Source organism: Triturus cristatus, chromosome 8 (assembly GCF_964204655.1).
Source record: "Triturus cristatus chromosome 8, aTriCri1.1, whole genome shotgun sequence".
In the NCBI taxonomy this organism is placed as follows: Eukaryota; Metazoa; Chordata; class Amphibia; order Caudata; family Salamandridae; genus Triturus; species Triturus cristatus.
This window is the reverse complement of record NC_140591.1, coordinates 1,344,485,495-1,344,501,616: the sequence shown is the minus strand read 5'-3', so window position 1 is coordinate 1,344,501,616 and position 16,122 is coordinate 1,344,485,495.

The following is a 16,122-nucleotide window of genomic DNA, read 5'->3' as shown; positions in this document are numbered from 1 at the left end:
CATTGTTAAGGAGGAGGCCTTAATTAGTCAAATCTATGGCCCTTTGTACACTACGTTTAATACTTGTATAGATCACACCTGTCCCCCCAACAGCTAATGGCCATGCATGAAGTCTTATTTTCTAAACAAAGTTTTTTACATGAAAAACATTACCCCTCGTAGGCATAATCCCAAACTGCACTATTGGTTTGATAGTACCTGCAAAAAGGCAAAAACTGCTCTAATTGAAGCCTTGAGGAGTAACAAGGAAACTGCTATCTTATTAGCCAGACAGAATTATTAAATAAAATAAAATAAAATAAAATCTAGCTAAACTCTTTAGGGAACCAACGTATGGGAGGATCTATTGGAAGCTGCCAAGTAGAAGAATTTCAGACCATTTTGGCATCTGGTCACCCATAGGGGTTGCAAACATTATGCTCACCAGGAATGTCATATTGCTCCAGTGTTCTGGGTCAAGGATTTTAAGGTACTTTAAGCAAAGACCCTACGGGCAGTATCTCTTGTAAGAGCAGATTCCCCACAGATCGACATCGAGAAGGACGTAGTGCCTTTTTTCACTGTAGAATCTGAAAAAGCACTGAAAGAGCAAAAAGTAGGGAAAGCTCCAGGTATAGATGGGATCCCCTCTGTCATGTTTTTCTCAGAACCCCAGATTTGGGCTCTTTATATTAATAGTCTGTTAAACGCTTTTGCAGTGGGAGCCCCTATGCCTAAATTATGGAGAGGGGCTGAAATAATACCCATTTATAAAACGGGCTTGAGGTGAGGTTCCGTATGACACGGGACTGAAATATGTTTTTACAGTTGGGAACCGGCAAGACTGTCGTAATTATGTTCCGGCCTCCTGAGACATGAACGCGACCCTTTTGAAGTTTATTGTGGGAACTGAGTTGTAACCTTTGTTCGCCATACTGCGCTATGGCAAAAACCTGTATAAAAGGACCGACCCACTTCTACGAATTTGAAGCAGTCTCCGAGAACCTACACGTTGTGTACTTCTTGTGACCTCTGTATCCCTGCAGTAAATAAACGCTGATCTCTGACGTCGCTGGAAGTGTCCCGTGTCTCTGTGTTTAGTACGCCAGAACAGGTAACCCACGAAGGTTTCAGGTGTTGTTCCCTGGCACCGCTGGGTCTTAAGAATAACCCAGTCCTTCAGTTGGCGCCCAACATGGGGCGACATCAACGGTACCGGTCCAAAGCCCGACGATCGTGAGGAACTTCGTGTGAAATCTCCGAGGGAAGGTGCACCCCGCTTCATCGATCCAGTTGTCGAAATAAGTGGCCCGACGTCTTTTCCCGCGAAGATCCCCGCCTCCTGACGGCTGCGACGAACCGATGCCCTGACTGTCGACCTGTTTTGGCGCCTGGCGTAGTCCTTTGTACGGCGAGACGATCGACGGGCCTTCCTGGTGACGCCATTGTTCTCTCAGTTAAGTATTTGTGGGTCGCTCCCAGTGTTGCTTTGTTGTTTGCATGGTTCCATAGTATTCGTGGTTCTTAGTAGTTGGGTTTTATTTGACGATTGCAATTGCCAAAACCGAGGGTCTTGCATTTTTGTGAGGACATCGTAATTCGATAACCCTTGAAGTTTGTAAACTCGGTTAGTGTGCACGATGCCTGGCCGTAGTACTTTGTTTGGGTTTCTCAAATGTTGCAGCATGGATTCCCGGCTGGAGGATTCATGTCCGATACCTCCGGTTGGAACTCCGATTTACGAGCTCTATAGTCGTCATGGCGTGGGTCCTATCGTATATAATAAATATTGGGTCCGCTACACTAAAAAGGATGGCGTCCTCAGTTGGCCATCTCATGGTAGTTTCGAGACTGCCGTTTTAGATAATTTGGAAGCTAAATTGTTTAAAAAGAAAGCTAGGCCGGCCATGTTTGATTCCTTCCGGTTGTGGCGGAAAGAGGCCAAGCAGAAAGAAATCAAACAGAATAAGAAAAATAAAAGAGAAGGTGTTATTGCAGTGATGCGAAATGCAGAACAATATCAATTAGACAAAGATGAGAAAGAGCAGGAAGTTAGTGCTCGGCTACACCATATGGCAGTGGATAAGTGTTATCCGTTGCTACCTTCTAATATCGATAAGACAGGAGAAGAAGCGATGGAGGATCCGCTCTTGTCTTATCTGATGAAATCGCCACCTCCCTATGCTCCCGATGTTATGGGTTCCGTGCGTCCACCTCTTCCTCAACACGCTGTTTTGGCGGCTGCTGGTCAGCCCGCCGTTCCTCTCGTACTCCCGAATCCCCTTGGGCCCCAGATCGTACATCCTCTTGTTCCGGCCTCTCTCCCTACTGCGCTTTTCCAAGTCCCTCCTCAGCCTGTTGTTCCCGCTGCTCCTGCTGCTGCGTCTACTTCTACTGTTTCCACCCCTATTGTTGCTGCGCCCGCATCTTCTTCCTCTTCTCCTTCTGTTCGTAGTCGTCTTTTGACTGCTGTTGCTTCTCTTTATTCTCCGCTTTTTGGGCCGATACTTGGCTCGACTCTTTCAGATGTCGCTCAAAGGCGCAGTCAGCTTCCTGATGGTAGGGAACGTGAATCGTTGGTGAAAACGGCACGTAGATGGATTCGTAACCCTGTTAAATACACCTCACGTGTAGTGTTTGAAACGTTCTCTCAGTTTAATGTGCCTACGCAACGATTTGTGTTTGAAGAACTGTGTAACTCGTTGAAGGAGGAGTGGGACGATGATGTGACAGATAATGTACCGTCAGAGGTTTCTGAGCTGCAGCATCGGTTTGCCTCGGGTGTAATCGTAGGCGACAAAGTTCGAGAGGCTTTAGAGCGCTTGTTATCCTTTCGATGTACAGTGCAACCTCGTGCGTTGTTTAAAGACGAGACTGCAGAATGGATGGCACAACCTGGTCAATATCCTATGCGAGAAGTTCCTCCGGTATGGATGCCAGGTGATCCTGCTGCTAACCCTCCTGTTCCAGGCCGTTTCCAGAGAGTGTGGATACACCTCCCTTGGAAACGATCGGAAGTTTTACAAGTGAAGCAATCTTTGCCCGATCCCCGTAAGAATCCTGCAGGTTATTATAAGGAGCTGTCCCAATTGGTGGATGCTACTGTTATGAACCTAGCCGATATTGATATGTTGTTTGGCAATGTGGTGCCTCAGCCGATTTGGGCAAAAATTCGTCATGAGAATCACGCAGCCGAGTTAGGCGGTGACTGGGCTGCCCTTACGGCGGCAGATGCCCAGCAGGTCGGTGGGGCTAAACCTGAACAGCTTATTGTGGCTTTGCCTCAGAGGATAATTACCCTCATGAAAACGCTTATGCCAGCGATGCGCGTCAATTGGGACAAATTATCAGCATGCAAGCAAAAGAGGGATGAAAGCGTTTCTGATTTCTTTACGAGATTCGAGGAAGCGTTTGTTGATCATAGTGGTCAGGACATGGGATCTGAGGGTGGTCAGCGGCTGTTTGTTGATAAGTTTGTATCGAACTTGCTGCCCGACCTTAGCAACAAGTTGAAGAATTCTGAGAGTTCGTGGGCTGTTTCTACCACTGCCCAAATATTGGCTACGGCCCAATATTACGAAAACAGAGAAAAAGAGGAAAGTGAGCGTGCAGATAAGAAAACGAAGGATCTTAAAACTAAGGTCTTATTGCAGCAAGCCTATCCTCCGCGTTCGCATTTCAGTGATACACAACAGCAAAATAGATCACAATCACAGTTCTCCAGATCGCAGACGCGAAATGCTTCCCCCACACCTCGTTTTGTGCTGGGATATAATCAATGCGCATATTGTCGTGGGGAGGGCCATCTGAAGTTTGATTGTCCGGTTCTCCGTGATAGGAACAATGGTGTGTCGGCTCGAGGAGGACGTAGTGGCCCTCAACAGGCTTCCCGTGGTAGAGGTCGTGGAGTTACCCAGAATCAGGCCGAACGCTTTGCAACGTCTTCGGACTCGCAAAATTGTTTCGATAGGCGCGAACCATCGTCCGGTCGGTCTGCACAGTATCATGTGGATGACTGTTATGTTGAGTGTGATGTTGATACGGATGGTATCTACTAGGACAGCCATAGACAAAGGAAGGGAGAAGTATCAGTTCCGGTTGATCAGAGAGGGCCTTATGTTGCAGTAGCCACTTTGGGCGTCGTTGAGCCTTTTCTGTTGGACACTGGTGCAGCAAAAAGTTCCATCATGCATTCGAAACTCCCTGGCGCGCCTTTGTCTGGCTTAACGAATGTTTCCGTTGGATTTTCTGGCGCCCCCGTTAGCAATCCAGTTTCTAGCCCTTTGCCCCTTACAATTGGGTCTTATGAGCTAGAAGCTCCTTTGATTTTGACTACTGGTTGTGGTGAGAATCTTTTGGGTCTGGATTTGTTGAAAAGGTTACATGCGACTTTGTACTGTTCTCCTACGGGTGTGGAGCTTACGTTGGGTAAGAGCGTGATTTCCCCTATGTATTTATCGATCGACAAGCTCCCACCAGAATTGAGATCTCTTCCAGACTCCTTGTGGGCGACAGGTCCCAATGACGTGGGCCTGTTGGATATACCACCTTATGTTGTCCAACTGAAAGTTGGTGCGCGTTTGCCACGCATACCCCAGTATCGTATTTCCCTTGATGGTGAAAGGGCACTATTAGCGATCATTTACGACTTGATCGGTAAAGATGTTATTGAGGAGACACAGGGTAATGTGTGCAATAGTCCCGTGTTGCCTATTCTGAAACGAACGGATCCCTCCAAGCCTCCTGTGTACCGTCTAGTTATCGACTTACGGGAGGTGAATAAGGTCGTTGTTCCGCAGTTTCCTGTGGTGCCAGACATTACAGCTTTACTGACTCTGATTCCAGCCACTGCGTCATGGTTCTCGGTCATCGATCTGAAGAATGCGTTCTTTAGCATTCCGATTGCTGAGGAAAGCAGAGACTTGTTCGGTTTCTCATTAGGTGGTCGCAGCTTCAGATTCAAGCGCGCACCACAGGGCTACTGTGAGAGTCCATCAATCTACAGCCAAGCTCTTAAGAGCCAACTTGATGCGTTTGTGTTACTGGCTGGTGCAGCCTTGATTCAGTACGTTGACGATCTGTTGATCGCTGCTGACACCGAACAGCTTTGTAGGACTGCTACAGTGTCACTGTTACAGCATCTTTGTGACTTACATCATAAAGTGTCACCTTCCAAACTGCAATATTGTTGTCAAGAAGTAACCTATCTAGGTCACTTATTGTCAAAGGCGGGAAGAAGGTTGACCCCTGAAAGAATTGCAGCAATTGCTCGAATGTCTGTGCCAACAACTCAGAGAGATGTGCGTGCCTTTCTAGGTATCACGTCATACTGCAGACAGTGGATCCCGAACTTTTCACTGTTAGCGAAGCCATTGGTAGCTCTCACGTGCAAGGACGTTTCGACTCCTTTGCCTTGGACGGAGGAATGTCAGAAAAGTTTTTCTGAATTACGTGATTCATTGTGTTCGGCTCCTGTGTTAGGTACTCCTGATTACAGTAAGCCTTTCACATTATACGTCCATGAGAGGGACGGTTGTGCGTTGAGTGTTTTAACGCAACAATTTGGTGATAAACAGCGTCCGTGTGCATATTTTTCCTCGACCTTAGACCCGGTAGCTAGAGCGTTGCCGAGTTGCTTGAGGGCGACAGCGGCAGCGGCGGCGTCTATTCGACAGTCCGCAGGCCTGGTCATGGATAATATGCTCATAGTAATGGTTCCGCATGCAGTTGATACGCTCTTGAATCGGACAAAGACTCAACATCTGACGAGTGCAAGGTTGTCTGGGTACGAGCTGACCCTTTTGGCAAGTCATATACAGATTAAACGTTGTAATGTACTGAATCCGGCGACATTGTTGCCGATTAATATGGAATCAGATGATGTGCTGCCACATGATTGTTATTTACGGACTGAGGAAGAAACAAAAGGTCGTGTGGACCTGAAAAACACCCCCTTGGCAGATCCCGATGGTACTTTGTATGTGGATGGTTCTTGCTTCAAATTGCCGAATGGCGATGTGACGACTGCGTATGCTGTAGTGACGTTGAGCACGGTTGTGGAAACTGCGAGATTGAATCAGAATTCCGCACAAGCGGCAGAGTTAATTGCATTGACAAGAGCGTGTGTTTTGTCGAGGGGAAAGCGAGTGAATGTGTTTACTGACAGTCAGTACGCGTTTGGTGTTGCGCATAATTTTGGAAGATTGTGGAGAGAAAGAGGATTTATGACATCGCATGGTACGAAGATCCAACACGGGCAGCTTGTGAATGATCTTTTGGATGCACTTACATTGCCTAAACAAGTGGCGATCGTTAAATGTAGTGCACATCGGAAAGTGACGGATGATGTTGGTCGTGGTAATGCGTTTGCGGATGAGATTGCTAAGGAAACGGCTAAGAATCTTGCGACTCGAATGTATGCCACGAGTTCAGTGAGGTGGTCGACGGAGACTGGTATGTGTGAGAATACTGTTGAGAGTGTGAAAGCAATTCAGAATGAAGCTACTGAAGCTGAAAAGACCAAGTGGGAAGAAAGTACAGGAAAATTGGATATGCATGGATGTTGGGTTGACCTGAGGGAATGTCAGAGGTGGACGTTACCAGATGCGTATGTATTAGCTGTTGTGACGATGGCTCATGGGTTGTCACATATTAGTGTGAAAGGAATATGTAAGTTCTTGTCCCCTGTATGGAGGAATGAGGGTATTGCTAAGTGTGCCGAAAGAGTGGTTAAGAATTGTATGGTGTGTTTGATGCACAATCCCGGAAAAGGTACCCCCACTCCGCCTGGTCATTTCGCTCCTCCTGCTTGTCCCTTTGAGGTTATCCAGTTGGATTTTATCCATATGGAGAGATGCAATAACCTGAAGTATGTTTTGGTTGTGGTTTGCGCGTTCTCCAGATGGATTGAGGCCTATCCTCTTAAGGATAATACTGCCCTGTCCACAGCAAAAATCCTGCTGAAGGAGTACTTTCCTAGGTACGGAATGCCACGGATTGTGTGGTCGGATAATGGAAGCAAGTTTGTGGGAAGTGTGATGCAGAGTGTGTGTAAGGGCCTTGGAATTCGGCAGAAATTCCACAGTGCTAATCATCCTCAGGCAGCGGGTTTGGTTGAAGGGTACAATGGTACCCTGAAGCTGAAACTCGCTAAGATTCAAGCTACGACTGGTCTGTCATGGCCTGATGCCTTGCCTCTGGCTCTCCTATCGACCAGAGCAACCGTACACTCTCGAGTAGGGCTTAGCCCATATGAGATTGTGTTCGGTCGCCCTGCGAATATTTGGGGAGTCCCGAGGCCTAGGGCTTTTGATAGTCTTGAGTATCCAATGTTGATTGATTATCTGCATGATTTGACCACTAAACTACGGTTAATCCATCAACAGGTCTTTGAAGCTCTACCGGCGCAGACAGAGGGTTCTGGACACCAGCTCCGGCCAGGGGACTGGGTGGTTACCCGAAATTTTGGTCGGAAACGTAACTTGGAGCCAAGATTCGTTGGACCCTTTCAAGTTTTGTTGACGACGAGGACAGCGGTTCGACTGGAGGGCCGGAAAAACTGGGTCCATGCCAGCCACACAAAGAAGGTACCGATCCCTTTACCAACTGACGGTTGGGTGAGGACTGGGATTTCGGCCACAGAAACTGAGACTCCTTTGCACTTTGTGCCGTTTAGTGACGCTCAACGTGTGGATGAGGATTCGTCACTGCCAAACCCATATGTGGAGTCATCAGTAGCAGAAAACCCAAGGTCTGACTCGTTGTCCACTTCATCAAATCCTGTTGCGCCAGCTGAACAATTGTTTGTAGAGCAAACTCGACCTGGAAGAAATCGATACTTTCTTCGTTCAAGGACTAATAAACATTAATAGTATGATGGTTTTTGACGTTACGAATATTATGGACAATTACATCCTTTCTTTTTGAGTTTTTATGTGCCTTTCCACTGCTAAGAGATTTGTAATAAATTTGAAAGTTTCGAGGAAACCTCTCCATCCGGGTTACCGTAGGGCCGTGCGGGTACTTCTTTCTGTTTAGCAGGTTTCTGACGCTAGGTCGGTTACTTTTGTCGATCTCTGGGAACTCCTGGGGATTGATAATCGCTATTCAGAACGAAGTGCGTCAAGTACGTCACGGACGGTTTGTAGAGGATGGCATTCTCTAAGCTGTTGGAAGAAGAAAGGGTGTCGGCACAGAGATTAGAGTTATGGAGGGTTGTACGAACAAAATGTTTTTTGTTTCAGGTGTTTCTACTGTTTCTGACTTTATCTATGCTATTGGTGAGTGGAGTGTATTTTGGAGTATCGTTGTTCTTGCCTTCTGTTTCGTCTACCTTTTCTCCTAACCTAAGTTCCCTCACCACTGTCTCCCCACATTCCTTTCATCCTTTGCCTCAGCATGAGCAGGTTAGACGTGCGGAATTCATGAATAATTCCTTTGTTCAACTTCTACATCAGCATCAGTTGGTGGTGAATACTACCAATTGTTGGGTATGTGGTTTAATGCCACACACTATGGATAGGGGTATTCCGTATTTGGTCCTTCCTTACAGCTCCCAGGGTTCAGCTCGAGCATTCCAAACTATGTTCCGTAGTGCCCTAGATTCCTACCCTAGTCGAGAGCCACGGTCTGTCAATTTTGGTCCTGGGCCGTACCACAAGCCTTTGGCGATAGCCATAGCAGATCTGGATAGAGATGTTTTTGATGCATCACTCATTCCAGATGAAGAAGTGCAGGCCTATAAGGATCTGAGTGAGACTGAATATAGTACGTCAGTGGGTGATAGACAGCTTAAGAGCTCGTCCCCGATATGGATTGTACAGCACCTTGGTAATTTCTGCTTGAAAGGGTTGGGTCGAAATCCGAGAGCACAACTTGGGAACAGTGCTTGCACTGATACGTATGTTCTACCCATGCTCTCCTCCCCTGTTTTTCTGACTGCTAAGGACACCTATTTTGTATGTTATGAACGCGCATATACATGGTTACCCCGCGACTTTTCGGGTACCTGTTATATTGCGAATCTTTTACCTCCGACTTTCACAGTTGCTTCAGACTACCACAGAACTAGAGTCGTGAGAGGCGTTATTAGCAAAGAGGACACTGCTGGTCAAGAAGCAGGAGACTTCTTTAAAGGTTTCTTGCCGTTTTGGGGACCTATGGTTAATAGTGGGAACCTAAGACAGTTGACCCGTGTAGTTGAGTCGACTGCTAATATTACTGCAAATGCCCTTGGTAATCTAACAGCTGAACTACAGGCGGATAGACTCATGACGTTGCAGAACCGTATGGTTCTAGACGTTGTTCTTGCAGATAGAGGGGGTGTGTGTAAAATTATCCATTCGAGTTGTTGCATTTTTATTCCTGACAATGCTCCAACTGTATACCAAGCCATCTCGAAGTTGCACAAGATTTCCGAGTCCATACACGTGGACGAAGGTAATTGGACGCTCCTAGGATGGTTGTGGGGCCTAATGTCAACCTGGGGTTGGAAGATTCTAATGATCGTAGGGGCTGTTGTAACGTTTCTGTTCACGTGTTGTCTTTGTGTACAGTGTGGTCCTGCCTTATGTGGCCTATGTGCTGCGACGTGTATAAGGCGGCCATCTGTTACCAAGGAGACATTGATGAATAGGATGATGTTCCAGCAGCAGCTGAACGATCTGATGAATATTGACATAGATTCAGATCTTGACTAGTGCTTGCCTACATGAGGGCAAAAGGAGGGTCTGAGGTTCCGTATGACACGGGACCGCAGTTTTGAGTGGTAACGAATATGGATGAGTTTGGTATCTACGAACCGCAAATGACGAGTATAATGGGTGTACGCAGTTTCGCTATGCAGCCACGTATGGTTCGTCTCATTTTTGGGTTCGTTCATCTGGACCCTCGGGTTCCATTTTAGATACAGCATCCATTTTGTTTCTTGCCCTCAGGTAGCCAGCGAACGGGCTTCTTGTTCGCTCCGTGACCCTGGGACTCTCAAGCTTACACGAAGGACACATGTTTCTTTGAGGTGACTTTTACGATGAGGGAAATGACACGACTAAGGCAGATGGCCCCGCTCGAGGCTCATCTTGCCGCGCCGGTCTATTGTTTCAGCCATGCATACATTAGACATGAGGTCTTTGACCCCCCTATCAAGTTTCCTTTATTGCCCCCAACACTCTTTTCTAACCTGTTGTGCATCCTTGTCCTTTCCTTGCATCTGTTTTTCGTCCTTCCTCTTAATGTGTTTATGGTTAGGATGGAATGTGTTTATTGCGGAGGAAATATGTTTTTACAGTTGGGAACCGGCAAGACTGTCGTAATTATGTTCCGGCCTCCTGAGACATGAACGCGACCCTTTTGAAGTTTATTGTGGGAACTGAGTTGTAACCTTTGTTCGCCATACTGCGCTATGGCAAAAACCTGTATAAAAGGACCGACCCACTTCTACGAATTTGAAGCAGTCTCCGAGAACCTACACGTTGTGTACTTCTTGTGACCTCTGTATCCCTGCAGTAAATAAACGCTGATCTCTGACGTCGCTGGAAGTGTCCCGTGTCTCTGTGTTTAGTACGCCAGAACAGGTAACCCACGAAGGTTTCAGGTGTTGTTCCCTGGCACCGCTGGGTCTTAAGAATAACCCAGTCCTTCAGAGGCAAGATCCAGGCAACTATCATCCCATAAGCCTCATTGATAATATTCAAAACATTTACAGCAATCTATTGTTAAATAAGCTTTGGGATTAGATGTGATCCAATACGGTGTTGTCACATTTACAAGCAGCTTTTGTTCCTGATGTAGGTACAGTGGATCAGATATTGTGCTTCCTGACCATAAAATGGAGATTTGTAGACATAGAGCGGTGTTATTCTTTGCTGCATTTGTGGATCTCTGTGCAGCATTCAACCTTGTCCCCGGAATTAAAGTCTGGGAGGTCCTTATCAAAATTGGAGTTTCCAATAGCTTATTACATCTGAGTAATAAATGTGTACACTGACAACATTGCCAGATTATGTTGGAGAACTGGGGGAAGACCTCTGAGGATTTCCTAATAGGGCGTGGGATTCGGCGGAGGTGTGTCCTTGCTCCTACCCTATTCCTGCTGTTTATCAATCAATGTATAATTTATTTGCAGGATTGTGTGAGTGCTGCCCTAAAAATTGCAGGAACAAAACCTCTGAGCTTATTCTTTGCAGACAACGTGCTACTTCTATTTAAACCGCCATCAGGATTAAACAACCTATTGGGAACATTTAACCAATTTTGTCTAGAACATGGCCTAGAGAAAAAAAAAATTCAAAACCAATTACATAGTAGTTAGCCAGAGGAAGAAGGCTATAGAGAATGTGGCTCTAGACGGAGTCAACCTAGAGTCCCAGATTTCATATATCTAGGGTCAGATTCCAACAGTTGGTCCACACATATAACAATTAGTGTCTTGACACTAAAACATAGAGCTGAATCTAGTTTTAATTTTGCAACTAAAGCTTCCACATATCCTATCTCACCTGCCTTCGAAAATTACAGGGCCCAAGCAACTGGTGCTGTGCTCTATGGAGCTGTAACCTTGATCTATTAGAGAAAGGAGAGAATACTTTTCTCTACCGAGGCTTCCTATGGGCACATCCTTATTTCCATTATGGTACGATCCTAATGTCAAATAGATATCTGATACAGTGCGCCTCAAGCCCTAACTGTATTGGATTAGGCAATGGACCTCAGAACACCTTGTCCCATACAGAGAGTGCCTGAGAGAAATATTAGCCCATTGATTAGTTCTCAAATCCCCCTGTTTCATGTTAAGACTTGGCGAATCAAGCTTGGAATGTCTGAGTACTGGTTTCATCCATCTGAAAGGACAAGTAGCACCAGAGGCTATGTCAAATCCCATTATTTGGACAAAGTTATGGGTTCAAAAATCTCTGCAGCCTCTCTGGGCAGCCTCACTAATACATATCTGTCTTTTAAATGTGGCCATTCTTTTGAAGATTGCAAGAATTATATGAATGTTCCCTCCAAGAGGTCTCTTATTTATTAAATACCAGGCTGGTGATTTTATCTACTGCATCTTTTACTTTCTCATGGAAGAACTCTAATGATTCTTATGTTAAACTCTGTGCCATGGGAAAGAAAGTAGAATAGAATAATGAGTGTATATTGTTTTTTTTGCAGTGCCTATGCTAAGCAGTGTGGCCACTGGATTATCCCTTTATGTCAAGTATTTGGGTAAACCGATAGGAGTAATGCTCTGCAAAAATGCAAGACTGACAGCAGGACCAGCATTGTTTATTCAGATACAAACTATTTGAATTCTTTTTGGCATCTTAGATCAAAGATTGTGGGATTAGATAATAATTATAGACTTGACTTGCACAATTCCATCTATCACACTGTATTAAGCATTTTAACTTTTGGAATTGATGAGCTTGTGTCTCTTGAATTTCACTCAGTAATGGCTTATTTATATGATGGGAAGTTTTTGTGTATTTTATGTACTTTTATGGTTTTAACAACCAAAATAAAGTTTTTCAATGATGATGATGAATCACTAGCCAACTGTCAAATCAAATATGTTTTATTTTTCAGTGTGATCTATTCTTCTTCCAGTTAAATATTACTTGTTAGTTGTTACTTTAAGTATCTTCACATGCTCTTTATTCTCACCTACATTTCAGAGTCTGCTAAGGCCTGAGATGTGCTAATAACTAGACTGTAACCACAATATTACAAAGGCATTCCCCTAACTTTAAGTGCAGCCACTAATAAAATTGCTATGGTCTTATAGTGTAAGATCACCTGGTTGACGATGTGAGGTGTTGAAGATTAATTTCCAGCAAATTATAGCTTACAGTGAAAAGAAAGAGGCATTCTATCTGGCCAGATGTTTCCTTCTGTGCCCATTGCTCTCTCTTTGGATCTCCATGTACTTTACAAAAATTCACTGAAGTACAGGCCAGGCTAATTCTTGTTGTGGAAAGAAAAAGCTCTTCTTTCTAGACTTCTACAATCCTAGCAAACTCTCATGGGACTTGAGTTTTATTTTTTTGTTGAGTTTTATATAGCGCGAACTAGACCTGAGACATCAGGTATCAGAGCACTTTACATGAACACCAGTTTCGTTACAGAAGGAAAAATTCATTTTTGTTAGGCTCGGGGAGATTAAGTGATTTGCCCAGAATGACAGGATGTTGAGCATCGTTGACGAGATACCAACCCAGTTCCCTAGCATCGAGGTTGACCGCTCTAGCCACAAGGCTACATCCTCTCCCCATCATATAGTAGGGCAATAGGGTGTCAGACAGATGTTAGACAGCTAGTAATTCGTTTAGGCTCATCTGCCAATCACACACTCCATAGTCCTTTTTTAAGATACCATGCCGAATCCAGAGATCTTCATTCCAAAACGCAAGAAAAAAGCAGCCAGAAAAATACCTGGTCGCCTTACTCATGATTATGAGGCCACTCAAAGCCACGCAGGTTGACTTTACATGGATTCATAAATCCAAATGAGAGCCCTGCATCATGCATGTACCACTTTACGTGGTAAAAAAGTGATGCAGGGCAATCATAAATAAGCCCCTAAGTGTATAATTTGAAAACGGCAATGCTCTCATTTTCTACGGATTTGTGATTTTACATTTATGTTGACTTCAGGGTCATCCTCCATGTTGCCCTTATTTATATGGTCTCTTAGTGGCAGGATATTTATATCAAATTTACTAATATTATTCACCCAGTTAATAGCTGTTAAAAAAATATTTTTAGAGTAGAAATAAGCAATTGATTTATGTAAGACTATATCTCCCACAATATTTCTAGTGAATAATACAAAGTCAATATCACTAGCTCCTACTCTCATTATTGGTAAAATCGAGTGGTGATTATCACTGGCAGTTCCTTCTAACGGGTGAAGGAGCTGTGAGTACAGTGATAAACAGATTAATAAAATGGTCATTACCATTTTATTATTCTGTATGCTGCCCGTGCTGTTAAAGCACAATTGTGAGGGTGGGGGTGGGGCAGATTCATGCGATTGCAGGATGACTTCTGCAACTACCAGTGCTTAGTGCACATGTCGGATTGGCTGGCTGTTTACAACCAGGATATCCGACATGCGCACTTCAGACACAGCAATCCCAGTGCTGTGAAACAGCCAGCAGATTGCAGGCACAGGCCCCTAACCTCAAGATGAGGGCTGGTTTCAACCAATCCTGGAGCTGCTGTTAATCTGAAAATAGCAGAGAGCAGCTCCAGGATTAGTTTTTAATAGCGTGCAGGAAGTCAACCACCTTCCTACCTGCTTGTCTATCCCTGGAGAGAAGAGACATGGACAGAGTGCCTTCAGCATCTTGGTGAGTTTTTGAGCATCGGGCCCCATTTAACCAATGTTTAATGTTACCATCCGCCCCTGGTGATTCTTCTATTCAGAGGTGTACAATACTTTTTATTCCAGAAGATAGCCTCGATTATATAGTGTGTCTTTTCACTCAATACATTTTGTGGCCGTCGTGTCCTCACACTGTTTTCAACTAGGGGTTGATGTTAATTAAATATTTATGTGTTTCAGGTCCATGGTTCTGACTTTCTGACTTTCTAACTGAATTCACTATTTCCGTTTCAGTAGATTCCCACAGCAAAGCTGGGTAATTATAATACTTTATGTTTGATATAGAACTTCTGCAGTCTCCAAATGCTGTGAATAATAAAAGTCATTAATACCCACTCATGGGACCCACAATCTGGAGACTGGAAGGATGAGTTGGCTTTGTTAGCATTTGAAATCATGACTGAATCATCACTCTTTTTTTCCAGCAGGGAATACTTAGTTAATTGAGCCATCCCTCCAGCTGCACTTTTGCATTTTCTCAGACTGGTGCTACCAACTCTGATATTAGATAAAATCAGAAAATACCAAAGAAAACCATAACATATACAGCAATCTTGCCCTTGCACTAGCTTAAGTCTCTGATTCTGGACTGGTCATTAAGCACCGGGCCAGATTAAACCAACTGTACACAAAAAATTTCAAAATACTAAATTTACTAATCTCCTCGTTACCTCAGTTTTGCAAATCTGAAAATCCTTCTAAAATTCTTCTGATACTGTCCATAATATCCTCATCATCTGGTTTAATTACTGCAGCATTTAGAGTATCCGTTCTCAGTCAGCACCGGCAACCACACATTTGGCAATTGAATAGGAAATCAGCAACTATAGTAAATGAATACAATGAATTAGCAACAGTGAACAGTTCACAGTTACTACTGGTCAGCTGGTCATTCCCCCAAAATATCTTTCTGGTCTCTAAAAAGGTCACATAAGCAGGTCCAGTCCTCTTCTCTTCTTCCTGAGATAAAGCTTTGTTCTGATGAACTGTGGGTAAGGTCCACCGTTTGTTGGATTCACAAGACAGTGGGTGAGGGTGACTACTGCACACTCCATAACCAACGAGAAAACAGTTCCCGAGGCAACTCATATTGTTTTTTAAGCACATCTTGTTGTGTTACTGCAAATTGTCACACAGCGCACTTTTCTGAGGCTAATCCAATACGTAAGCAACCTTGTGCTCTTTTGTGATTTCTATGTGCCAGCCAGCGGTGTGGTTAGGGACATGAGTAGTCCCTTCCTCCTCAACTCTTTCTGGACCAGTTCCCACTTCCACTGACATGGTGCAAACCAGGCTACAAATGGGAACAAAGGTGTGTCTTCTCCAGGTCTCCCTTTGTAATTGACTATAATTGCCCTCCCGGAGTCACTTACCTCACATCCAGGTCTTCCAGACAAAAGGTCTAAGCCCCTATTTGTGCTATGGAAACCATTTTCACACCTTATTAAGGGAAAATACTGACAGAGTCCAGCTGCCAGCAGGCTAAAGATAATTATCCAACTTAAGGTTCAAGCAGATAATGTCTAACTTTTTAAAGTTACAGTACTTAAATATTTATTCAAAGCTCAACTTTATCAATGGATTGGATTTTTAGTAAACGTTAAAAATAGTGATTGAATAAACTATGTCACTTATCCCAAACCATACACAGCAGAATACATATTTTAACTGGGCTTTAGTCCTCATATGAGCAGAAATATGCTGCATAATGAAAATATTTTAACAAAACAAGGGGACCCAATAGGTAGTTGAGGACCTTGGGTAATTGT